Below are 27,167 nucleotides of genomic sequence, written 5' to 3'. Positions count from 1 at the left end.
CTACCTTATCCAGTGAACATATTTCTATCACCAATTTTATCCGATTGTGTATTAATCACGTGTTTATGGATTTGAGGCTCCCTTCCCAACTCCCTTTTGCAAACCTCTTGAAGATAATAACGAGCTCTTCTTTATCTTTCTTTGAATGTGGCTTCTAGCATCTAGCTAGTTTACACCTAGCAAGGAACCTGGCTCAGAGAAAGTTCTCAAGAAATGCTGGCTTAGGAAATATGTGTTTCACTGAATGTGTCAGTTGCTTCTCAACTGGAAGCAGCCTCAAGGCAGACCCTTCGGCTCAAGGCCTTCAGCCAAACGTGAGTCTCGAAAGAGCAAATTTAAGTTAGCGGCAACTCCAGAAAAAAGAACTGATTGAAAAGCAACTTGTCTTATTAGTTTTCTCTGACATAAGAAAATATAGAAGGTAACCACTGTGCTTTCTAGACTTTTCATTCATTTCTCCAAATATCTCAAATGTATAATTTCACCTGACCCCAAGTGTGTATTTGTGTGTGTACATGTGTGCACATGTAATACACTGTTCTTACTTCCTCTGGGGCTCACCTATACAAAACCACAGGTAGAGGACACGCAGCTCTGCAGGAACTGGGCTGGAGAGTCTCAGCACTTACTTTGCTTCCCCCTGTGATTCTCTTTGGGCTTGCCCTTCATGCAGGAAGCATCTGGGCGTTCATATCTGATTGTGAAAATTGTTTATGTGGCACATTCCTCTCATCCAAATCCCTGTTTACGCATTGTTTGTGCCTAAATCCAGCACTGTGGTAGCTTTCCTGCTGAGTCAGAGTTGTCCATTAGCCTCCGAGTGTGTGTGTGTGTGTGTGTGTGTGTGTGCGCGCGCGCGCACGCACATGTGTATCCACATGGCTTCAGCCACAGACTTTATAAATGCCCAAACTGGGAATAATCAACACATTTTTGCCTCTTGTCTGTGTTGAAGGTTACTCTTGGAAGATCGGTGGAGCTTTCAAGATACTCAAGGTAGCATTTTAATGAGTCATTCATCAGAAGAAAAATATTTAACGTGCAACAGTAGTGTGGCAAAAATAGCTAACATTTGTGGAGCATTTACCATGAGCCAGACAACATGTTAAGTTGTTTGGAAGCATATTCAATTTTCCGCAATCTTCATAGCAGCTATTACAATCCATACCTTACTGATGACGAACCGGAGGTTCAGAGAGGTGCAGTAACTTGTGGCCCATCACCAGTAAGGGGCAGAGCTGGGACCCAAACCTACGTCCACCTGTTGCCGCAGGCTGGGATATTAGACTGCCCTGTGCTGCTTCCTTCCAAGAGCAAATGAAACTATTCCTATTCCACAGGTTTTCAGTATTTCCTCTTTCTGGCATGGAATTTTCTTTTCCAATATATTGATCAAATAGATATGCTCTGGTTGAGGCATGAATACACTGGGAGCTCCTCCTGCTTCTCCTACCCTATCCTTGTCTTGGCTGGGCCTTTCCACAGAACAGAATATGGTTTGGAAACCATGTCTCCGTGAGAGCAGAAAGAGCATCTGGTGTATAACTACGGCCCCCACAGTGCATACAAGAGTGCATTGTACACAGCCAGCACTCAACCAACGTCTACCACAGGAACGTGGTTCTGAAAGGGGGCATTCCCGCCTATGGCCACCTACCGTCTGAATTTCCATGAGCTGCCTGACTGGCCACCAAAGGACAGAAAACACCTCTGGCCTTTGGGTCCTAGAGGGTAGAATGCTATCCACCTGGAAGGGACAGGTGACAGTTGAACTGTGCCTGAAGTGGACCCTCAGAAGGAATTTGGCCTGGGGAACTGTGGCAGGGGCTGGGAGACTTGGCGAATCCAAACTGTCTTCCCAAAGGGATCTTCCTCTTATGTTTTCTTGTTTTTTTTGGTAACCATGTTTTCCATGCTTCATATTACCAGGTGACAGCTCCTCCTTGGTGGAGGAATTTGTCATCCCACTGGGATAATTCCAAAGTTATTCTAAGAGTTCCTGCTCCGAACAAATCAAGCCAATCAGGAAGCTCCTCCACATGGGCTGAGCCGGCTGATTGTTTCCCCCTTGCACGCTTCCTGCTATTGTTTTCTAGCATGTTCTCAAAGACACAGTCACTGAGCCCTGCCCCTTCCTCTCAGGAGCCTAGGGCTGCAGTCATTGCTGTGGGTTGAGGTGTGTGAGACTCTGAGATCAGGCACCTGGCCAGAAGAAAAGGGTCTGAAATGAAAACAGGGGTGGTTGCTGGCTAGAGCAGAAACCACAGTTTTTGGGTCTCTCTGGCCTCGGGAGGGAGGTATGAAATATTCTGGATCATTCATTCAGTATTTATCAAGCATGTGTTGGGCTAGGTACGGTGACAGTTGCCTAGTCTCTACATTTAAAAAACTCATCCTTGGGTCACCTGGGTAGCTCAGTTAGTTAAGTGTCTGACTCTTGGTTTCAGCTCAGGTCATTATCTTACGGTTTCATGCGTTCAAACCCCACGTTGAACTCTGCATTGACATCATGGAGCCTGCTTGGGATTCTCTCTCTCTGCCCCTCTCCCAATCACACTGTCTCTGTCTCTCTCAAAATAAATAAATAAACTTAAAAAAAAGAAAAAAGAAAAAACTCATCTTCTGATGGGGAGGCAAGTGTGAACAATTTCAAAAACGTGCTGGGCAGAGCCCAAACTGCAAAGTCCACAAGACAATCAGAGAAGAGAGCCTGACTGCTTAAAGAGTGGAGAGGGCAGGATTTCAGGGGCTTGGAACATTTCAGTGGGACCATTCCAATGGGACCTCATCCCATTTCAGTGGGATGAGAAAAAGTATCAAGGCAGAGAAGTGTTTAGAAGGCATTTCAGGCCAAGGCAATGGCATGCACAAAGAAGCTCAATGTGCCAGTAGGGTTTAAGCAAGTGAATGAGGACCTCTGTCGGACTGGACTATTCCAAGTGTGCTCATGAAGGGAAGAAGGTGACAGGGAGGGTCGGGTCCAGGATGAGATGGCACTTGAATGCTACCTCTGGGGTTTAGATTTGACCCTGAAAGCAACAGGAGACGGTTTAAGCTACTTGTCCGTTTGTCTATTTGTCCGTTTCATGGGAGTGCCTGGCTCAGCTATGTTCTAGAAAGATCACTGTGGCAGCTGTATGAGAATGGATGTGGATATGTAGGACAGGTGCAGAATGAAGCATAAAGGTCAATTAGGGGTTGTCCAGGCAAGGGGTGAGGAGGCCTACTGTGAAAAGCAAAAAAGGGCTCCATTTATTGATTTTTATATTTCAGTGACATCAAGGTCATTCTAAGTCAAACATTTTGGCATTGGTGTGGCCTCACAGGCTGGGCTGAAACAAGTGAGCACATTAAATTGTGAAACTACATGCCAAGGCAGGCTGTGGTAGCCCAGTGCCTAGAGTCTGTGTAGTTTAGCAAGACTCTAGGCTTTACCCTCCTGCCCACCTCTCTCTTGGCCACTTACTTGAGACTGCCCAACTGTTACAGGTATGAGAGGTATCTTCTGAGAGGGAGGAAATACAGCCGAAGCCAGCCATTTCTGTTCCCTCTGATGGCCTATGTGTTGTCTAGGAAATGAAATTGAACTTGGACGCCCTAATTTAAGAAGTTCCAAAGATTGAAATTGTCTCAAACCCATGAGTTCCTACAAGAAAACAAGCTCTTGGCCCGATTTGCTGCATCACTGCTCCCACATGGCTGCAGCAGGAAAGGGCGTGGAGTAACATACTAATGGGTCATCTCACGTCTGGGCATATGCTGAGCCTTCCCTTCTCCATTACAGCCAAAAGGCTGAGTCAACACTCCACACTGTCCTCCTTGAGCATCCCTCATGGATTGCAGGTACAAAGTGGCTCTGCACTGTTGGTCTCCCTTGGCATGTTCACAGGAGTCTCTTTGGCACGCCCCCTGCCATTTTTCTATCTTACAGATATAATAGAGTCATTCTGTCAAAATGCCAGCAAGAAGACCCCATGGGGACCTCTTACAAATGGCACAGATGGTTTTGAGGCAGAAACAGCGACACCTCCCATCTCTGGCTCATGCATGCCCCCTGGTGGCCCACACTGGACAGGTAGGGATGGACCGGTGTTGGTGGATGAGCCTCCCCACCCCGACAAACCTGGCTCAAGGTTACTGTGTGGGTCAGTCTCCCAAGGAGATCCTACAGAAGGTAAAGAAAGTCAGGCATACCACAGTTATTATGGGGTTTTGAGATAAAAACTTAAGGAACTAAAAATAAAGCTACAAATATTCTCTCTGATGAACTTTATCCCTCTAGACTTATCAGTTCTGTTGAATGAGTGATGACTAATTTTGGATTTTCACATCCAGAAGGAAAACAGAATTTTCCTTATACCAACAGCCCGCCAATGAGAATGTCCAGATACAAAATGATTCACATGTAGGAATCAAAGCCTGGGTCGGACAGCATTACTTAAACCAAACTGGAGAAGTTCTTAGAAGCAACATGAAAGCAGCTTGCATCAGGTTCCAAGAAGACAAATGTCCTTCAAAACTTATCCAGAGACTTGTGCTTTTAATTGAAGCCCTCTGTCAAAGAGATGATCCAACTGGCCATTTGAAATGGAAACTCTTGAATATAGAAATAGTACATTGTGTTCCAAAATGACGATTTAAAAAAAAAAAACCCATCTGCCTCTTTCTGGTGGTTTGGCTAAGGCAGAAAGGGCGCTGGCCATCATCTTCCTATTCAGCTGCAGTCCTACCCCTGAAGTTTTCCTACCCTTGTCTATTATTTCTGGATCTGGAGGCTAAGGGAGAATTACCTGCTGAAAACGCCAGGAAACGTCATTGCAACGCTCAACCGTAACAGCTCAGGGTGGACCAGATTTGTAGCTGAAAGAGCACAGACACCCTGGTGTAGGAGATCTCAAAGTAAATGTTTCTTGTGTGAATGAGTGAAGGACCACGCACCTCCTGGGCACAGAGGAGAGTTACACATTCCCACAAAACCCGAAGTATCCCGATAATAACTGTAGCAGACATTTGTGTAATACACAAATTCCATTCTCAGCAATTAGAGATTGTTTTATTCCTGCGTAATAGATAAGAAAATTGAGAGGAAGGAAAAAAGGGAAACCAGAATTCTGGTATCTTGCATGCCACAATCAGATTGCTACTAAGCCCCTCATGACTGTTTTAGCCAGTAGGGGGCAGCAGGATGTAGAGCAAACAAGTCAGGATCAGGAGTTCAGTTAGCCTGCCAATGACTGCTTGGAATCCTGGGTAAACTCCCTACTTTTCTGAGTCTCAGTTCCCTCATCTATAAGATGTTTATAATGATGTATACAGAAGAGTTATTTCAAAGCTATGAAGATAAAGTTAATATTTAAAATATCTCAGAACACTTCCTGCCAGAGAGGAAGCATTATTTAATGTTTGTTTTTGCTTTCTCTTCCAGTGCTTTTTAAAAAATAGAGCTAGAGGCGCCTGGGTGGCTGAGTCGGTTGAGCATCCAACTTTGATTTCTGCTCAGGTCATGATCCCAAGGCTGTAAGATTGAGCCCCGCATCAGTCTCTGAGCTGAGACTGGAGTCTGCTTGGGATTCTCTCTCTCTCTCTCTCTCTCTCTCTCTCTCTCTCTCTCTGCCCCTCTCCCTACTCATGTGCTCTGTCTCTTTAAAATAAAACAAATTAAAAAATTAAAAAATTAAAAATTGAACGTAAAGACTATTCTGTCAAACCCTGAATATATTACCTTACAGGACAAACCAAAACATACTATTTAATAGAACAGATTCAAATCCAACTTCTTAATCACGTAGTTTGTGGCCCAGAGGATTTAAGAATACCCACAGGTTCTTATGTTAAACCAACTTTCCAGAGAATGTAAGTTCTATCATCTGAATGCTAAAAGCAAAATTAATGAATCGGTTATTGGCTTCAAAGATAGTGAAAGTTAAAATTGTGTGTGTGTGTGTGTGTGTGTGTGTGTGTGTGTACATGTTGAAAAAATACAGGAAATCTACTTCAAAGTCTCTATGTGTGTCTCTATGTGTACATGGGGGGCCATCTAGCGGCAAGTAAAGTCATCTTCCACAAACCAAGGTAGTATGTTTGGGAATTTAGGTAAAGCCTCTAGGAGGAAATTGAAGTCATTCTGCAGATTTGTACTGTGTGGTTATTGGGAATAAAAATCTCATATATCAACCCCTCCCAACACACGTGTCCTCCCTTCCACTTAAGGCCAGCCATTTGTGCAAACATGGATCCCAAGGCCCATGGCTCTTCCCGCTTCTGCAAAGCAGCAATGAGGCCCTGTAGGGCATGCTCCCTCTCTGAGGCTGTCTTCACACACTTCTCCAGACCTGCGTGTCCTGGTCCTTCCCTTAGGGAGCACAACACTTCCCTTAAAGAGCAGCTTTTTCACTCTTATATCTGGAAACCCAGTGACCAGGGCCAAGAAGGACATCTAGCCCATGAGGTCAAGCACAAGAAAGGGCTCATGAAGTCTGTGAGGTTCCAGTACAGATGCTCGGCCTTTGTCATCTCAGGAACCCCAATACCCAGCAAAAGGACCTGCAAAGAGTAGACCCTGGATGTCTGTGGAATTGAGTGGGGCCTTGTGTGCACACTTATTCCCCCATGGTCTCCTCTCATTGGGCCAGGGTAAGAGTACAGCTATGCTCCCTTTTGGACAGGCAGTTTCACCCAGAGCTAACTGGCCATAGGCATCTTGAATTTCCAAGTCCAGCCAAGGCCCAGGGAGAGACAATCAGGCTCTGCTATGAAGTCAGGCGATATACTCTGACTGAGAGCGGAGGAGTGGCTGAGTAGCTAAAACAGCTTATAGATGCACTCTACCCATAGATGAATTAAACTCGGCAGAATCAACGTATATTAAGAATTGAATGGTGCTATATCTCACTTCACAAAGGACTAGAAGCAGGACTATACCTGGGGTAGCCAGTTGCTTTACTGCATTAAAATGATGGTATATTGCACAGTCTTTCCAGCAGCCAGTGCCAGGTAAAATGAAGTATGGCTGCACTGACTTCATAATGAAAGATGCTACAGTTCTGATGACATCCCTCCCATCAAGACCCTGCCTCTAGTTCAAAAGAGACAGGATCCACAGAGGACAAACTCTGTGCTGTAAGAAGAGAAAGACAAAAAGGTACCAACAGGAGCTGGGAACCCATCATGTGATGAGCGTTGATTAGATACTTTACATACTTAACTAAGTCAAGCCTCACAACAGCCAAATGAGATACCTGTTATTGATTCCTACTTTACAGATGAGTTAAGTAGCTCGCCCAAGGTCCCATACAATTAATGAGGTGCAGAGCCGAGATTCAGACCAAGGTTAGTTGATGCTGAAGAACACTCCTTTCACTGCATCGGTAATAAACCCCTGCTCAGCCCTTTGGAACCCGGGAGAAAGAGGAACTCCTAATTCATGGTAGAACTCTATTTAGGCCCAAGGTATTGCTGAGACTAAAAAAGAAAAAGAGAAAAAAAACACACAACTGAGTAGGTCTAGAACTGGTCCCAAGGTTGGAAGTTTTCCTTCATGGTGCAGCAATGCCTCTCCCTGAGAACTCTCCAGAGCCCTGGCCTTCTGCAATGCCTTCTCTGGCCCAGGTGTGAGTGAGGATCGTGGGATTGTTGACTGAACTGTTTTATTTGTACCTGTGTCCCAGTCCATCCTCTGTTGGTGGACAGTCTTCTTCTATCCTGCTCAATTCAACCTAACCTGACCTTCTGCCCAGTTGGTTCCAGTCTACCCTTGACTCATCTACCCCTCTCTTTCTCTAACTGAAGCACTGAGCCAGCATCCTAGTCTCACTGCTGGGTTTATTACAACTCCTCTACTCCGAAACTTTCAATCATGCTCCACAGCCTCTAGAATAAATTCTAAATCTCTCAGCTTAGCATTGAAAGCCCTTTGTGATCTGGTTCCAATCTGCTATTCAGGTCTTTTCTGTAGAGCTGCTTCTATAGTTAGGCCTGTGACTATCCTGTCTTCAAAGAGATGGCAGATCCTATGCAGAAAGACCACCCAGGGCAGGCCATGCCTGGACCGCTGCTCCTGACAAAGAGAGTGACTCTGTGAGAGAAGCAACTGTTTACTGTCCTTCCTGTTTCCACACGCCCTTCTCTTTGGACAACATACCAGAGATAGTGACAACCTCCAAATGGAACCAGGCCCCTTTCAGCTGTTTACAACAGGTGGCTGGGCTGTGAAGAGCCAAATGGGCTTGGTTGAAATGGAGCGTCCATGACAACCAGCTGATCTTGCCAGTTAAGCTCCATTCCAGCAGGCCTGTGGCCACAGTCTCTGATGATTGCATCATTCCGTAGCTCAAGCCCAGCTCTAGAGCTGGGACCCGACATGAGGCTGAAAAGGGCTAAGGCCTCACTGAGGTTAGGAAGGGCCCTTGTTTTCCAGTCTGATTATATCTAATGATTTCCACGAGCATTTGATCCATGTCAATGGCAGCCATTCAGCTCACATGCCTACACAGCCTTTATAGCTTGTTTTCTATGAACCTGGAATTTCCTTCTGCTTAATTGAGGCATATTAAATTTGATTTAGTATCTTTTATTTTTTAGAAGTGAAATTATGACTTCTTTACAACATTCAGGTATTAAAAGTTCTGGGTTAGGACATAATGTACTGTCTAGAGTCAAAGTTAACTCTCTCTGGGTGATAAATATTTCTTGGAAGGGGACCTTCTAACATCAAATGATGGGACTCAGGACCAATGAGAAACTTAAGTCCAGAAGCTTCAGGAGATCTCTGAATACTCAAAGTTAAAAGACTTTGAAGAGTTGTCTTCCATTATAACCAAGTGGATTATTAATCTCTTGAAGGTAGCAGTTGTGTCTATCTTCATTTGTCTAACTTAGCTCGGCCTCCATCATAAACATTCAATAAAAGTTTACTGAATGAGGGGCACCTGTGTGGCTCAGTTGGTTAAGCATCCGACTTCAGCTCAGGTCTTGATCTCACGGTTTGTGAGTTGAGTCCCGCATCGGGACTCAACAGCTCAGAGCCTGGAGCCTGCTTCGGATTCTGCATCTCTCTCTTCCTCTCTCTCTCTCTCTCTCTCTCTCTCTCTCTCTCTCTCTCTTTGCCCCTCCCTCACTCGCCCTCTGTCTCTCTTTCTCTCTCAAAAAATAAACATTAAAAAAAGGTTTATTGAATGAATGAATAAGTCTTAGAAAGATTAATATCAGCCAAACCCCACTGGGGTAAAAGCCCAAACCCTAAAACCCTCAAATGAACATTCCTTTCTCTGAACATCTACCATCTTGAGAACAGGTATGATGTATCCCAACACCTGTCACATGCATATGCCATCTGTCAGGCACCTAGACCGTTAGATTCATAAAGGCAGGGGAGAAGACTCTGTTCTCTTTTCTATAACTCCAACACTTGGCCACTGCTATGTATGATGCTCAGTGAATATCTAATAATCTCGCTCCAATGAATATCATGTCAACCACTACAGAGCAATCAGCTGTGAGCGTGGATGTTTGTTCACAGCAGTACTTGTTCATCCTTCTAGGTAAATGGAAGCCTTGTCAAGAAAATAGTCTGCTTCCTTTAGTTTATGTCACGATTACCTGTCAATCAAAGTAAAAGAGACAAAGGCACAACCTGCAGTTGGAAACGCGTGTGCAGAGAGAGGTATTACTAGCACTGATACTCAGAACAACTGTGGGCATGTCGCTCTGCTACCTTCTTTCCTTTCTCCCTCCGTCCAGTAAACATGAGCAAAAGCCCTTTTGTCCCAGCAGCGCGCCAGGGTCTGTGAATACAAAAGTGAACACTACATTCTCTTTGCCTCCAGGAAGCTGAAGCTGGAGGAGAATAGAGCAAAACACCCCACAACTTCATGTGTGCTCTGCTACAGTAAGTTATGGGCTAAAAGTGTCCCTGGGGGACACTGAACCAGTGTCCAAGCTCAGGGAAAGTGGTGTCTTAACTGAGACCTGAAGGATCCGTAGGAGCTAGCCAAGTCAAGAGGAGTTAAAGAGTGTTCCAGGCAGAAGGGACAGCATGTACAAAGAACTTGACCCAGAGAGAGCTTGGTACCTCCAAAGAACTGCAGAGAGTACTGGGGCAGTCAGCAATAGAAGGAAGTGGAGGCAATTATGAGAGATAAGGCTGGAGAAGTGGGCAGAGGCCATATCATAAGTGGTCCTCTAAACCATATTAAGGAGTTTGGACTTTATCTTACAGTCCAAGGGGAATGAGTAAAGGTTTTTAAACTGGAGAGTGACACCATGAGATATAACTTCTGCAAAATACTTCTGGTGGCTGGGTAGAGTTTGGGTTAAAAGGACACAATGCCAGAGGAAGAGAGACTGGATGAGAGGGTTTTGCAGCAATCCACATGAAAGATAATGGTGGCCTGGACTAGTGTCACAGTGGTGGGCACAGAAAAGAGTGGAAGGATTCTAAAAATATTTGTAATATAGAGGTGCCTGGGGGGCTCAGTCGGTTAAGTGTCTGACTCTTGATTTCGGCTCAAGTCATGATCTCACTGTTCATGAGTTTGAGCCCAATGTATGCCTTGGCCTGATAGTGTGGGATTCTCTCCCCCCCCCTCTCTCTCTCTGCCCCTCAACTGCTCATGCACATGTGTGCTCGCTCTCTCTCTCAAAATAAATAAATAAACTTAGAGAGAAATGTTTGTGATATAAAATTACTGAATAGATATGGAATTAAGAAGCAGAGAGGAATTAAGGATTCTGCCCCTGCTTTTAGACTTGGATAACTGGGTGCACGGTGGTGGTTTTCAATGAAATTAAGAACCAAAGAGAGGGAACAAATTAGAGAAAGTAAACAGTTCAATTTCTGACTTGTTGAATTTTTGGTGTTGGAAGAAATCCAAATGGATATGGCCAGGAGGTGGATGGCTGTATGGATAGCTCAGGAGAAAAACAAAAGTGGGATGAACGAACGTATTTCAGAAGATGCTATCACTCAGAGAGAATGTGAGAAAGAAGAACATCAAGACAAGAACCTGAAAGGGGCGCCTGGGTGGCTCAGTTGGTTAAGCATCCAACTCTTGATCTTGGCTCAAGTCACAATCTCGCAGTGCATGGGATTGAGCCCCTCGTCCTGCTCTGTGCTGACAGCATAGAGCCTGCTTGGGATTATTTCTCTCTCCCCCTCTGCCCCTCTCATGCATGATTGCACTCTCTCTCAAAATAAATAAGTAAACTTAAAAAAAAAGAGACAAGAACCTCAAGGAACCAACATTTCCAACATTTTGAGGACCAACAGAGAAAGAGGAAGTAGAAAATCAAGGATATTATCATGGCAAGTAAACCAAGGAGGGAGGGTGTTTTAAGAAATAGGGGCACTCAGAAGTCTCACCTGATGCTCAACAGTCAACTGAGGTGAGGATTAAAGTCTTCATCACACTTGGCCACTAGATGGTCCTGGTGATTTGGCAAGTGCAGGGTCAGAGTACATGTAGTAGGACAGTGAGTGGGAGGTGAGGAGGTGGAGAACCTGAGCATGCATGGCTGCTCCAAGAAGTATGTGGCTGAAGGGGAAGAGAGACAGGATAGTCAGTGAAGGCAGGGGAGGTGCAGAGTCAATGGAGTTTGTGTGAGGGAACTTATTCCCTCAGACAAGAGGAGAAGAATATTTTATAACAAATGGCTGCTTCGGGGCACCGGGGTGGCTCAGTCAGTTAAGCATCCAACTCTTGATTTTGGCACAGGTCATGACCTCATGGTTCGTGAGTTCGTGCGCTAACAGTGCAGAGCCTGCTTGAGATTCTCCCTCTCTCTCTGCCCCTCCCCTGCTTGCACTCTGTCTCTCTCAAAATAAATAAACTTAAAAAAAATTAAAAAAAAAACAACAACAAAACCAAACGGCTGTTCCAAAGTAAGCTACACACTCCTAGGTGCTTTAATGCAGTATTGTCTTGTTCTTACCAAGACTCCTAAAATTTATTCTCTCGAATGACTTTTAAAAGGTGCAATAATTCGACAAGCAATGTCGAGTACATCCTAATAAAGGAAACACTAAATGGCTTCTATGAATGTGAACATAAACTAGTCCAGGCAAAAGATATTTCTAACATACATAAAAGCAGAACCATGAATTTAGCACTCTGTAAAATGTGTCTTCAAGTAGCTGAGAAAGAGAGGACTTTTGAGAGGTGTTTCCTCATCTTTAAAATGGTATGGAAAGAAAACTTGAAGACCAGGAGTGTGTATGCGCCTTTGTGTGGATGGGTGAAGTTGTACTTTTACTTGGAATATCGGGAGCTTAACCTTGATATTGCTAAGACCTGGGGCAGGTGTGGAGGGTATAATTGTTGCAGAGGAAGTAGGGCACCACTGCTTATGTGGACTTCTAGTTTAAATTCTTTTTTCAATGTGTCCATATTAATTCTCTTGAGAGATCAGAGACAACCACAAATAGATTTCCTAAGACAGGTAAGTAAATTATATTTTACCTGATCAAATCACAAATCTTTTTGGTTTGTGAATGTGATCACCTATAATTTATTTTAAAGCAAATTCCCATATGCCAGTGATTAAAGAACATCTCACCTAAACAGTAAGTGGGCCCCTCCACGTGCCCCCATCTTCCTGAATGAGCTGGCAGCAAATACAGTGGAATTTTGGTGAGAGGTGAGCAGGCTGTGGCACAAAGGTCACCTCTAAAATGGAAATATGGAATCATTCCCATTCCCCTTACAAAAGAAGAAACCACAACTGTGCACTTATACTTACTTTTTATGTTGAACAAAACGAGTATGATTTGGAACATAATTGGGAATCAAATTAAGTCCCCCCCCTCCCCAATAAATGGGCAGTGAAAAAACTCGGTCTGAGAATCATTCCATTTGTTTGAAGCAAACACAGGCTTTGGGTCATGACAGATAATGTCAGCTACCACTGTGGCTAGATTCTATTTTGAGCCTTTCAAATGTGCTAACTCATTTGATCCTCAAAATTCTCAAAGTATACGTATGAATATCTCCACTTTACAGATGAGGAAACTGAGATAAAAAATATTAAGTAACTAGTCTGAGGCCATCAAAGGTGGGGAAGTGAAGATTCAAATCCAGTGAGAACGTCTACTGTTGTCCCCACACCGCTCTGTCTCCTGTGGAGGATGCCAGGTTGACCTCAGTTCTCTGTGCTAAAAGGTTGAGTGGTGAATATTTAAACCTTGTGGAAAATCCACATTGCCTGTTATTGGCATGGGATTCACATCTAAGGAGTGGCAAGAAGAACTCGAGGCTAATTACTAAGTGAAGCAAAAGTTGGCTGGGGCAAATTCCAGTCAGGACATTTGAAAGCTGGTGTGATTACACCGTCTGAAGAAAAGCCTGAGGACATCTTAATCATGCTCTTTATCAGAGCTGCATCTGGCTGCAGGACACGCTGAGAACCTATGTGCCACCATCCTTGACATATGAAAATGTCCCTTCTGACTCTCAACCAGTAGGGACTGTGCCTTGAGGAAGCCATACTTCCTCCCTGACTATTAATACCATCATGGCCATGACAGTGCTCGCCAAAGGAAAAGCCACTCAGTTGTAGAATCTCCCTTCCCTTCCTGAAAAACAGGTGAAAAGTGCATCACTCAGAAATGGTGTAAATATAGTCCTACCTGAAGGCAGAGGGCTGAACAAGCCAATTGCCAAGGGTCTCCCCCAGATCCACATGATTTATTTAAGCCATGGAGAGTCTTACAGAATGGAGAGCCAAGTTTTACTTCTGCTTTCCCAGACAAATCATCTCTCTGGGCCTCTTTTTATAGCCTGACAAAAATTCTTAGATGTTCCCAAGGAGAGCAAATTTTATTGTTGCTCCTATTTGCAGATTCAGATGGAATATTAACTGATTTTCTCAAGAACACAAACTAAGACATCTGTGGGGCTAATATCAAAATGTCAGTGTCTTAGATTCCTGTTCTTTGCTTTAACAGAGAAGACCATGGCACCAGCAGATTACCCCGTATGGAAGACCTGTGTTGTGTTCATAAACCAGCTGCACCCAAGAAAACCCTATCATTCTGGGGTATTAATTTGGAACTTGTGATTCCTTGTTATGGAATGAAATTTGCTTTTGCATTAGCTACTGGAAAAGAACAGCAGTTTTGAAAGAGCACTGGGGACCTGGGTTTAGTTCCAGGAAGATCACTGACTGACTGGGTCATTCTGAGAGTCCTGTGGTCTGTCCTGGCCTCAGGTTCTTCACCTTTAAGCTGAAAAGTGTGGGGAGGGAGCTATTCTAAGGACTTTCCAAGTTCTTTTCTGAATCTAAAGATAAATGATACACAAAGATGGCAATGGCCATATTTAAACATGTAGGGAAAAAAAATGTGATTTGGGCCACATCTTCATCCCTCTGCCATCTGGGTCCTAGTGGAGCTTTCTCAGACTCTCTGTGGTCAGGGACTAGGGTTTTACCTCCACCCATCACACACCGGTGCTAGCAGCTGGCTCACAACACATGCAACTCACCAAGGGAGTGTGACAACACCCAAACTGGTCTGTTTGGTGAGACAGGTCCACTCATCACCTTCCTGGTGGCCATGGCAATGTCAAATTGCTATGAAAGTGTCCAAACACCTTACCAGCAATTTCTGTCCTTATCTTCTCATAGACTGGTAATAAACAGTTGCCTGACCAGAAGCAGTCCATGGACTATACTTTGAACAGCATCGGGTTTAGCCATTTTTCTCTAACAAAGCAGGTCTCCTAAGGACCTGAGCAGGGCGTCACTCAGATAACCTACATGATTTTTTTTTTTTTAATAAGCAACTGGAAAGCACAAAGTACCTTTAAAAAAAATAATAATAACCTGCTGAGATAACTCCAGCCTCTCACCCTATTCAACCAGGTCTGCCCCACAACTGATCTGGATTCTTCTCAAATCCATCTATCACATTGTCCTACTTCTTCTGCCCTTGGTGTTGTTCTTTTTCATCCTCTGCTTTAGCTGACAGGTCCTGGGCAGGCTGAGCAGCCCTAAAATTCCTGCTGAGGGCCTCAGGGTGGTACACATGAGCTGATCACAGAGCAGGATGGAACCTGAGAGACCAGCAGCTGCCCTGGGGACAGAAGCCACTTCTCACGCTTGTCAGGGAGCAGCCATTCCACTTTCAGGGCTGTGCTCTCAGCCCCACTTCCCTCCACTGCGCTGGACCTGTCAGCAGCGAGGTCTGGTGTTTCCAAGTTACCACTGGACTCATATGTCTGAAACAACGTGCTAAGCTTAGGGGGGTGGCATCCCTCTCTGCTGTTTCTGAAAGTGGAGAGGGGATCAGGTAAAATCAAACAATTGGGATTATTAACATATTGCACACTGTCACATCATTATTTTATTTTTGTAATAAAAGCTAGAATCTATTGGGTACCAAGTCCTAGATCCTTCTAAGCACTCTGCATATATTAACTTAATTACCACCACTACCCAAGAAAGCCCATCTCATTATTATTAGCTCCTTTTCATAGAAGAGTAAATTGAAGTAGAGAGAAGCTAGAAGAACTTGCCTAAGATTTCACAGGAGGCAAGTGGAGCCTCTGGACTTGAACCCAGCAAGTGTAATGCTGATGCTCAAGTCCATAACCACATCTCTGTACCATCTCTAGATGGACATGTTGGCTTTGAATCTCATGACAATCCCATGGATGATCTAAGGCCGAGGCAGATCTATTAGGCTGGAAAATATTTATTAAGCAACTTACTAGGCAACAGGTAGTATTCTAGGCACTTGGGATACATACAGTGGATTTGGTGTGTTAAATGGTGGCCTCCAGAAAGATATGTCCACACCCTAAGCCCTGGAACCTGCAAATGTAACCTTATTTGAAAAGAAGGGTCGCTATAGATGCAATGAATTTAAGGGTTTTGAGATGAGTTCACCTGAGATTATCTGGATGGACCATAAGTCCAATGACAAGTGTCCTTATAAGAAACAGAAGAGAAGAAAATACAGGGAGAAGAGAGGCCATATGAAGACAGAGGCAGGGACCAAAGGGACACAGATACAAGCCAAGGCATCCCTGGAGCCACCAGAAGCTGAAAGCGGCAAGGTAGGACCTCCTCTAGAGCTTTTGGAGGGAGCACAGCTCTGCAGACACCTTGATTTTGGACTTCTGGCCTTTAGAGCTGTGAGCAAATATATTTCTGGTGTCCTAAGCCACTAGGTTTGTGATAATTTGTTACAGAAGCCTCAAAAAACTAATATTGGGGTAACCAATAAAGCCTCTGCTCTCACAGAATTTACATCCTAGCTAAGAATCAACAAAATGGAATGAGATGGGATGGGATGGAGTGGAACGGAATGAAAAAAGAGAAAAACACTGGTCTAACAGCCACATAACATTTCTCCTCAAACATCACCTTCTCCAGGGAGTCTTCCCTGCACTCCTTAATCTGAGTGTGCAGTACCCCTCCCCTTATATGCTCCTATAGACCCTTTTTGAACATCCTTGATCAGACCTTTCCTACAATTTTGTAACTGATGATTCCCATGTATAATTTTGGATTCCCCAGCTGCCTCTAAAAGCTTCACATCTCGTCTGGCTTTTCCTGCGATTATGTACAAATGGGGGAGACTGGGAATACCTGGATGACCGACAAGAAAGAGGTGTGTGGAGACCAAGAAGAGGGCAGGGCCACTGCACATTCTCGTACAGCTTGCTTCTGCGAAAGGATGAGGGAGCAAAGCAGGTTGGAGTTCACCCAGTGGTGTTTCCAAGTGGTGGCCCACTGCCATGAAGAGATAAAAGTCTAATTCCCCTCTCTATGAGTGAGCTGGCTTTCATAGCTGAGGTGAAACCAGCAAAATACAGCACAGGTGATACTATGATGCTTCCGAGTGGCCAGGACAGAAGAAGTCTTGCTGCTTCCAGCTGGGTCCCTTGTAATGCCTGCCCTCTGGACACTCTCCCTTGGGGAGCTCCCGGTCAGAACCCAGCTGCCTTGTGCTGAGAAGGCCAAGTCTGTGGACAGGCCACGTGGAGGGGCCTTGCACATTAGTCCCAGCCTTTGAGTCACTCCAGCTCAGGCCCTAGACATGCGAGTGAAGAAATCTCTAGGTGATGACAGAGCGCAGCCCCTTGAGTAACCAGCCATTTGCATCTTCCCAGCTGAGGCTCCACAGGAGCCTTCAACTATACTTCAATAAAGAAGAAAGAATCCGTGGGCACAATAAACCTGACTCATTCATGTTGCAAATGTAACCGCACATGTGCTCCAAGTGTGCTAAAAACAGTTTCTCAGGAAAGGGACAGGCACGAGGATGTAGGCAAATCCCTCCTAATAAACGGGTCCCAGCCTAACTCACCTATGACTGTGCACCTCTTCCCTCTCAGCTGGCCTGAAATTTCCACTGCTGACGTGTACACCTTGGGTAAGAGAATCGAAGAATCCCTGACGGGCAGAAGTTGATTTTAGGGTGGGAGAAAGAAGGGGATCATTTCTTCTAGCTTCCTGGCACGAGTGTGCTAGGGAACTGGGGTCCTAGAATGGCAATGGACCTGCCCACCTCGTCTCCCACTTGCTCAGTGGAGGTCTCGAGCTTGGAGGTGAGGGGAAGGAGAAACTGGAAAGGCCGGTGGAGGCAGGACTTGCAGTGACAAGTCTCAAGCAGCCTCAGGTCCCATTGAACTCTTCTCTGGGGCCTCAGAGAAGAAGGGGATACAAGGTGGGGCTGTGGCTAGGACACAGACCTGGCTCTAGGCCCCGACGATGGAGCGTCAAGCCAGCCTGCCTACACGTGTCTGCTCCCTGCCCAGGTCAGAGCCCGCCTGCATCCCCATGGCCACGGGACCACGGCCGCCAGACTCCACCGTCAGGACTCCATGTCGTAAGATCGTAGGCTGTCCTCGCTGAAAAGGATCTGAGAGACCATGCACTGCCTTCACAACGCACAATTAGGGAAAAGCAAGGAAGGAAATATCAACAGGACACCTGATATTTTAGTTTCATCAAGAATATAGAGAGGTCACAAGGGACCATATTGCTGGCTAGGGGGCAGAAAAATGTGATTTTCAGAGGGGGAACTTTCTGTAGAGGATAGATCAGGGGAGACCAGAAAGTATGGGACCAGCCATCAGAAAAGCTGGCTCTGCACAATTTCTTCAACTATAGCAATTGTTTTAAGGGGAATACAAGCATTCCCCAAATGTGGCTCTTACGTGGTCTCAGTGCATGGACAAAATTCTCCTGCTATCTCCATTATTATGGACCCCTTGAACAGAATTTACCTGATCAGTAACGAGGCGATCATAATGGAGCCTACAAAACCCAAGTAAGGCAAGATGCCTGGGATCTCACAGTAGGCTCTTGAAGTAGGCTCTTCCACTATGGCCTCTACGAGACACGTGGGCAGTGTTGACATGCTGAGCACAACAGGGAAGTGTTTCCCCCCGACCTGTCCCAGCTTCCAGAGCTAACCACAAACCATAAGCATTCACACCTCAGAGTCTGTGAAGAGGGACTTTTCTATGTGGCCCCAGAGGGCAGGGACCAGAAAACCAATGGAAATTGCAAGGAACGTAACTTTCATCCCAAAGAAGGATCCTGTGTAATAGTGAGAGCTGTTCCAATGTGGACTTGGGTATTACCTTGCAAGGATGTGAGTTCCCTGTCACTTTTAGCCTTTGAGAGAGACTATGTACTGACTCCCACTCACTGGGTTCATTGCAAACTCAAGTATCAGACAGGGGTTGATCCAGATTCCCCTTCAATTATGTATACTCTAAGATTCTATGGTTTTATGAGCTGTCATAAAATCATTGCCTTTGCAAAATCAGTGCAGCATTGGACACACACGCACACAAAAAGGCAATCATTTCTTTTTAACTCAGAACTGACTTTCATGGTTCACTGCTTGAGAGAAGCCTTATCCTATAAGCAACTGAAACATCTGTCATTCTGCACTGAAAATCATTAATGCTATCTTCATAAATCTTTTTCCCCCAGTTTTACTGAGAGATAATTGACATATGTCGTTGTGTAAGTTTATGGCATACAGCATGATGGTTTGATTTACATATATTGTGAAATGAATATCACAATAGGTTCAACTAACATCCGTCATCTCATACAATCAAAAGAAAGGAGAAAAAAGGAAAACTATTTCTCCTTGTGATGAGAACTCTTAGGATCTCTTAACAAACTTCCCTATATATCCTACAGCAGAGGCAGCTACAGTCATCGTGCTATACATTACATCTTGGGACTTATTTATCTTATAACTGCAAGTTGGTACCTTTGGACCACCTTCCTCCAATTTCCCCTTCCTTCCCACCCTCTGCCTCTGGGAAACACAACTCTAATCTCTTTTCCAATACGTTTTGGGCTTTTCTGTTTTGTCTGTTCTTTGTTTGTTTGAAGATTCCACACATAAATGACATCATACAATATTTGTCTTTCTCTGACTTATTTCTCTTAGCATAATGTCTTCAAAGTCTATCTGTGTTGTCACAAATGGTAGGATTTCTTCGTTTTTTATGGCTGAATAATATTCCATTGTGGACTAATCTTCCATATATGTATATCACATTGCCTTTATCCATTCATCCACGGATGGACTCTTAGGTTGTTTCCATGTCTTGGCTAGTGTAAATAATGCTGCTATGAACATGAGGGTGCAGCTATCTTTTTGAGTTAGTGTTTTCATTTCCTTTGGATAGATTCCCAGAAGTGGAATCACTGGATCATAGGGTAGTTCTATTTTTAATTTTCTGAGTAACCTCCACACTATTTTCTGCAGTGGCTACACCCATTTGTATTCCCACCAACAATGCACGAGAGTTCCCTTTTCTCCACATCCATGCCAGCATGTATTACCTCTTGTCTTTTTTGCCACATAAATCTTTTCGGGGTTCTGTGTTCTGAAGCAACTTGATGGGGGGATAATCTTAGTATCAACACCTGTAATTTCAGCCTTTGGAGGGGTGGTTCTTGGCTGGGCCCAGGGGACACACTCAGCAATGTTTGGAGACGTTTTTGATTGTCAAATTGGGGGTGGGATGATGCTACTGGCATCTCCTGGGCAGAGGCCAGGGATTCTGCTAAAGATCCTGCAATACACAGGACAGCCTCCCCGACAATAGTAACTCTCCAGCCCAAACATCAGTAGTTCTGCTATTAAGAAACCCTGTTCCAGAAGGATGGAGGAGAAAACAACAACAAAAGCACCACTCTTAGTTACTGACAACCTACTGTAGTTGCCACTTCACAAGAGCATATGATCTGTACACATTACAACAACCCTTCAAGATGGGCATTGCTATCCCCAGGGTACCAGTGAGGAAACTCAAGTCCAGACAGCAGCACTGTGTCTAAGGTCAAACAACTTGCAAATGCAGAACTGGGGCTCAAATCCAGTCAGTCAGACTCTAAGGTCCAGGTTCCTCATCAGTGCGCTGGGAGCCTTTTATATAACAACATACTGTTTGCAGCAGAGACTCGGGGTGTATACAGTCAAGAAAGAGCACTCGAGCAAAGGGCTTCAGAAAGAGAAAAAGGAACTGAGCCTAAAGTGGAGCCTGTACTTCCAGACAGAACCTGAGGGGGGCAGGCTTCCGAGCCACGAGGCCCACTCACAATGGCACACTTGCTATTCTGCTTCCTGAGGAGACGCTGGTGGGGGCTGAGGAGGGAAGAGCCCCCCCACCCAACTGCATCCTGAGGTGAACTTCAGTGTGATTTCACTGAATATCAAGTCTCAAAATTTTGAACTTAAACTAAGCTTTTGTTCAGATGTTTGAGAAAGTGCGGTGGCATTAGAGCCAGTTGAAATACTTACTCACTTAGTTTTTTTAAAAGTTATCTCTACACCCAATGTGTGGCTTGAACTCATGGACCCAAGATCAAGAGTCACATGCTATACCTGCTGAGCCAGCCAGGCACCCCTTACTTCTTCACTTGGGTCACTTGGGGTCATTGGGGGCAACAAGTTACTTTACCTCCTAAGCCTCAGTTCCCCCAACTGTATTATGGGCATCATTACCACTACTTCGTGGCAGTGTTATGAGGATAAAAACAAGAAAATTGATGAATTCAGTGGAAACCAAAATGCTAGGGACCCAGAAGAGAGTAAGAGACCAAGGAACAATAGATGATAAAGGGACCCCACTACATCACTGTGTGGTTTACAGTATCTATGATATTACTATGGTGAAACAAAGAGAATGGGAAGGAGACCAGGGCTGAGTGCCAGATGTGGCTGTGGGGCGGGGCCACAGGCTGGGATGCACAGATGTGGAATTGCCCATGTAAGGGCTCCAGGCTCTGCTGCTGGAGAGCAGTGCATCATGGAGTCAAAAATAGACAGAATGAAGAACAGATTGAATCCCAAGCAAGTGTCCTTTGTGATTCCAATGAACATTTCTGTGGTTGCCTTTTCTAGAACATTTATTTGTGGATGGCTGTCTTCTTGTTGGTTGCCAAAATCCCACCATACAACCACACATGCTTATGCCTAATGTCTCTAGTCTTCTGAGTTGAACCTCTTAAGAATGGGGAAAATTAAGCGAATTCTGGTATCCATCAGAGACCAACAGAAGCACTCCAGGAATGTTAATTCAGAAGCAGAAATGGGCCAGTTCCTAGGCGTCTTGAACTTTCTTTTTAAAAGTTGCCATGCCCCTGTCTAGGTTAGCAACCGGGACTTCAATAGTTTATTCAATCAATATTTGATGGGACATATTTTAGAACTGACAGCTGATAAGACGAATTAGTCATCTGTGATGAGTCACTGATTCACACATGGGGCTTTGTCTCCTGAGAAGTTAACCTCCTTCCCCAATTCTGGCCTGTCTCCTAAACCGCTTCCTTCTACAACAGCAGCATTTCTCTGCATAGGTATATTTCTTCAGAAAAGGGATCTCTAGCCAACTTCCCAAATTAAAGACTCTCAGAATACCAGAGCTAGAAGATCCCGAAAGACCCTTCACTGAAAAGATGAGGAAACTGAGACCAGAGAGAGTGTGAGTCTTGCCCAGATTCACACAGCAAGTTAACAGTAGAGCTAGCATTAATACCCTAGCTTTAGAAGAGCTCGTTCCATTTTCATTTACTAGTCCCTGAAGTCCCTCATCCTCACTGGGGTAACTCCAAGGTGGGGGGAACAAATTTCCCCGTATTTTTCACTCATCAAAGAAAGTTAAGAACACTTAACTTTCAAAGCGTCATGAATTTGCATACCATCCTCACGCAGGGGCTATGCTAATCTTCTCTGTATCCTTCCAACTTTAGTATATGTGCTGCTAAGAGAGCACTGGAACACTACATTTCAAACATGTGAATAAAACCTGATGAAATCAGAAAGAGCATCTTCAGTGGGAAGATCACAGGGCAAGTAACGGGACTTGTTGACTGGAGCAGATGTGAAGTAGGCAAGCGCCATATGGATCTAACTGTCAGAAGTCTCCAAGAGTATCAATGTGAGGCCCATGTGTGGCCCCAGGGACCCATCACATATAGTGACAGCAAAGAAAATGGTTTACAATGAGCCCAAGCCAGAAACAATCCTTTGGGCTTTCTCAATATGGCACCCCAATAGGAAATAAAGCATAGAGACAGGAAACCATCAAAACCTTAGAGGAGAAAGCAGGAAAAGACCTCTCTGACCTCAGCCGTAGCAATCTCTCACTCGGCACATCCCCAAAGGCAAGGGAATTAAAAGCAAAAGTGAATTACTGGGACCTTATGAAGATAAAAAGCTTCTGCACACCAAAGGAAACAACCAACAAAACTAAAAGGCAACCAACGGAATGGGAAAAGATATTTGCAAATGACATATCGGACAAAGGGCTAGTATCCAAAATCTATAAAGAGCTCATCAAACTCCACACCCGAAAAACAAATAACCCAGTGAAGAAATGGGCAGAAAACATGAATAGACACTTCTCTAAAGAAGACATCCGGATGGCCAACAGGCACATGAAAAGATGTTCAACGTCGCTCCTTATCAGAGAAATACAAATCAAAACCACACTCAGATATCACCTCACGCCAGTCAGAGTGGCCAAAATGAACAAATCAGGAGACTATAGATGCTGGCGAGGATGTGGAGAAACGGGAACCCTCTTGCACTGTTGGTGGGAATGCAAATTGGTGCAGCCACTCTGGAAAGCAGTGTGGAGGTTCCTCAGAAAATTAAAAATAGACCTACCCTATGACCCAGCAATAGCACTGCTAGGAATTTATCCAAGGGATACAGGAGTACTGATGCATAGGGGCACTTGTACCCCAATGTTTATAGCAGCACTCTCAACAATAGCCAAATTATGGAAAGAGCCTACATGTCCATCAACTGATGAATGGATAAAGAAATGGTGGTTTATATACACAATGGAGTACTACAGGGCAATGAGAAAGAACAAAATATGGCCTTTTGTAGCAACGTGGATGGAACTGGAGAGTGTGATGCTAAGTGAAATAAGCCATACAGAGAAAGACAGATACCATATGTTTTCACTCTTATGTGGATCCTGAGAAACGTAACAGAAACCCATGGGGGAGGGGAAGGAAAAAAAAAAAAAAAGAGGTTAGAGTGGGAGAGAGCCAAAGCATAAGAGACTGTTAAAAACTGAGAACAAACTGAGGGTTGATGGGGGGTGGGAGGGAGGGCAGGGTGGGTGATGGGTATTGAGGAGGGCACCTTTTGGGACGAGCACTGGGTGTTGTATGGAAACCAATTTGACAGTAAATTTCATATATTAAAAAAATAAATAAAATAAAAAAATAAAAATAAAAAAATAAAATAAAATATATTTACTTTAAAAAAAACAAACAAAAAAAAGGAAATAAAGCATACAAAAGATGTGTCATTTGAAATAAAAAATTAAAAAAAAAAAAGAAATCTTTGTAAAGATTTGGCTGTCAACAATTCTGACCATATTTAGCCTATTTTACCTCTGGTTTCTAGCAAGTGAAGAAAACAAGCAATAGACTGAGCTGTCCTGACACTGGCCAGGGAGAAGTTGTACAAAAGAATGGCCGTCTGTTTATCCACTGTAGTGACCAGCTCTCTTCTTCCTTTCCCACTGCCTTCACGTAATCACTGTAGTGCTTTAGTGCTCTTAATTAATTCAATTTTATTTATGGTCTGTTCTTTTTTCCCTTTACAGCAACTTTTCTTTCCTTTTTTTTTTTTTTTTAATTTATTTTTGAGGGAGTGTAAGCAGGGGAGGGGCAGAGGGACGGGGATATAGGATCTGAAGTGGGCTCTGCACTGACAGCAGCAAGCCCCATGTGGGGCTTGAACTCACGAACTGTGAAATCAGGACCCGAGCTGAAGCCCGACGCTCAACCAACTGAGCCACCCAGGCGCCCCTACAGCAACCTTTCTTGAACTGTGATTTGCACAGATTATCTGGAGCACTCTTTAAAAAACAGGGCTCCTCAGCTGGGTCACTGAATCCAAATTCCCTGGAATAAGGCCTGGGAATCTGTATTTTTTTAAAAAGCTTCCCAGGTGATTCTAATACCCAGGATTTAAGAGTCTAGTTCCTTCCTCCCTCCCTTCCTTCCTTCTTTCCTCCCACCATTTCTTCCTTCCTTCCTTCATCTCTCCCTCCCTCCTTATGGGCTGCCCTCAAAATCTAAGCACCACATATTACAGTCTTGGAAGACAGACAACACTCTTAGCTCCAAACAACCACCAATTTACAAATAACACTTTGGTGAAAAAACATGTCTGTAAACCTGGAGCTTGCTGTATGATCGATCACTGGCACTATAAAGAATTTTAGACTCAAATGGAAAGATGGTGATGTTCTTCTTGAAGATATCTAAGGAAAGAGACAGGTTTAAGTGCAAATTCTCATGCTTTATTTGAAGTCTTTATCAAATTCAGAATGGCCCATACATACAGAATTAAGACATGGCCTAAATCCTACACACACTGAAGTTCTGAATTAGGTTGCCATCACCTTTTCTTTTTGCAAACTAAATGACACAAATTTCCATTCATCTCTCCTTGTAGGCATTCTCCCTGCTCTTTGATTACTATTCTCTATTGTTCCTTCAGGTTCTTCAAACGACTCCTGGTTCACCAGCAGGGACTGAAATACCTTCAAGGCACAACTGTACTAACATACTTTGTCATTTGAAGACAGTTTGCATATCTCTTTAGGAGAATCTAACTTACTGTTCGGGAGTGACTTAGATAAGCAGACCCAGATCTAAAGACCTAAAGAGTGATAATCTGTCTCAAACAGAGAAAGTTTCTTTCACAATCCCTCTATTTAGTGGTTCTGCTACATTTGATCTGTAGCCAATTTCCAGGATTCCTATTCTATAAAGATCAGATTCTAAATTTGATCTCGAAGCCACTCCTATTTTCTCTCATTCTCTTCTCCCTGTCCCTGTGAATTCTCAAGTTGTTTTAGCTCATCTTGTTCCTCATGGATTCACCTTTCTGGACTTTCTCTAATGCCTGCAGTTTTCAATTGAACAATCACACTGCTGTTAGAGTGAACTATTAGCCCCCCGTTTTCACCCTCCCCTATATCTGTGCCCTTTGCCACACAACTCTGAAGTTCCTCCCACTGAAGGTTGACCATCTCCTCCCCTGGGTTTTGGGGTGGCCATGACTTGCTTTGGCTAATGGCTTATGGGCAGTTCTGTTTCTGCTCCGCCCTCTTGCTCCTCTGCCATTGCCATAAAAGGAAGCAGTCATGGTTAGCTCATTAGTGCAGGGGGGACAAGCGTAGACTCGTCCAACCTATGTCTTGGAGTCACTTGGCTGAGCTCAGCCAAAACAAGCAGAGCCAGGATACCCCGTCCGCTTAGACTGTAAGAGCTGCAGGATGCTTGTGCTTCCAATGAGCCTTCGGGGCTGTTCAAATGGCTAGGACTGTGAGAGACAACTAAGCCATGCCTGACTAAGGAAAGTGGCTTAAGGGGCTGAGGGTCCTTTAAGGGAAGAGGCAGGACGGCTCCCTTCTTCCCTTGAGAGGAGAACTTAAAGACGCTAACCATTCCAGTAGAGAAGTTGCAAGGCATATGAGGGGAAGCAGAAACTGACTTCCAGGGTAGGAAGATACTCTTTCCTCCGGGGGCCCTGAGGAGGAAATGATGCCCATCGGCTGGCCTGCTCCTACAGAGAAGCAGCTCCAGGGAATGCAGCTCACTCCCCAGCAAATGCAATGCCCAGCAGAGCCATGAAAGCGGCAGAAGGAAATAACCTGCCAAATCAAGGCCGAAGCACCCCACCTCCATCCTTTTAGGCTTCTATGATTTCTTTCCTTCTGGATTGGGTATCTATCTCCTCAAGGAGCTCCAAGAGACGGCCTGCATACATTGAGTGAGCTCTTTATTCTAGTGACTCAAAAGATAAAAAAAGAGATTTTCCTTATTTTTCTGAATATGGTGATGCCCACCTAAACAATATACTAGCCCCTAACTCTAACACTTCACTCCGATGGTCGATTTAGCCAAAACTCAGTCTCGATTTGAGACTCTCCCTCCACCTGGTGGCTCATCCCACAGGTAAGAGTTACCACTTATGAGGCCAAAACAGTGATCTAATACATATGCAAGCCAAAGAGAAACTGCCAATTTGGTGGGAGGACCACATTTTCTAATGCCATTTAAGAAAAATAGAAAAGGTCATATCACTAATTTTGTCCTATTTTCCAAATCCTTTTCACCTTCCATCTGTAACACCTACAAGATGAAGTGACCCTGTCAGACTCTGAGAAAAGATACACGGCTTCTGAAAAAAATGATTTTAAGCAAAATTTTCCGCCCATCGGTGTGTATACTGTCTCCCTTCATATCCGAGGTAGTGAACAGACTGTGTCCAAGCCACTTGGCTCCTAGGATTTTGCCAAGTTAGACTGGAGACTAATCTCCCAGGCTTTCTCTGCCCAATATGTGGGGTACCCGGTCCCAAACCTTCATTCACCGAATAGCTGTGGAGTGTCTGCTTTGCGCCAGACCTATCTGTTGTGGTGACGTAAAACCAGTAAGAAAGGGGCAGGAAAATGATGGAACTTATAACCAGAGCGACGGCGAAGAGATGCTCCTGCATTGTATCCACTGTCCCTCTGGCTGACAGCACTGTAGACTCTCCACTTTGAGACTTCCTACACCATTTCTCCGAGTGGCCTTTTCCTCCCCAACCTATTATATTGTCAATAGTTTCAATAATCCTTGGCTTCCTCATGTTGTGTAAGACACAG

The 27,167-nt window shown here is 44.4% G+C and overlaps 1 protein-coding gene and 1 non-coding gene across 9 annotated transcripts in view; both read right to left on the bottom strand.

Annotated features, from left to right (window-relative positions):
* Positions 1–27,167, bottom strand: part of PALM2AKAP2 (PALM2 and AKAP2 fusion) — a 505,394-nt gene that overhangs the window by 220,672 nt on the left and 257,555 nt on the right. The gene's annotated exons all lie outside the window — the stretch shown is intronic.
* LOC122233375 lies at positions 22,148–22,253 on the bottom strand. The gene has a single exon (XR_006210924.1). It is a non-coding gene; the product is annotated as a U6 spliceosomal RNA (small nuclear RNA).

Source organism: Panthera tigris, chromosome D4, assembly GCF_018350195.1.
Source record: "Panthera tigris isolate Pti1 chromosome D4, P.tigris_Pti1_mat1.1, whole genome shotgun sequence".
Lineage (NCBI taxonomy): Eukaryota > Metazoa > Chordata > Mammalia > Carnivora > Felidae > Panthera > Panthera tigris.
Note: the sequence above shows the minus strand (reverse complement) of the source record. Positions and strands in the feature narration are given on the sequence as shown.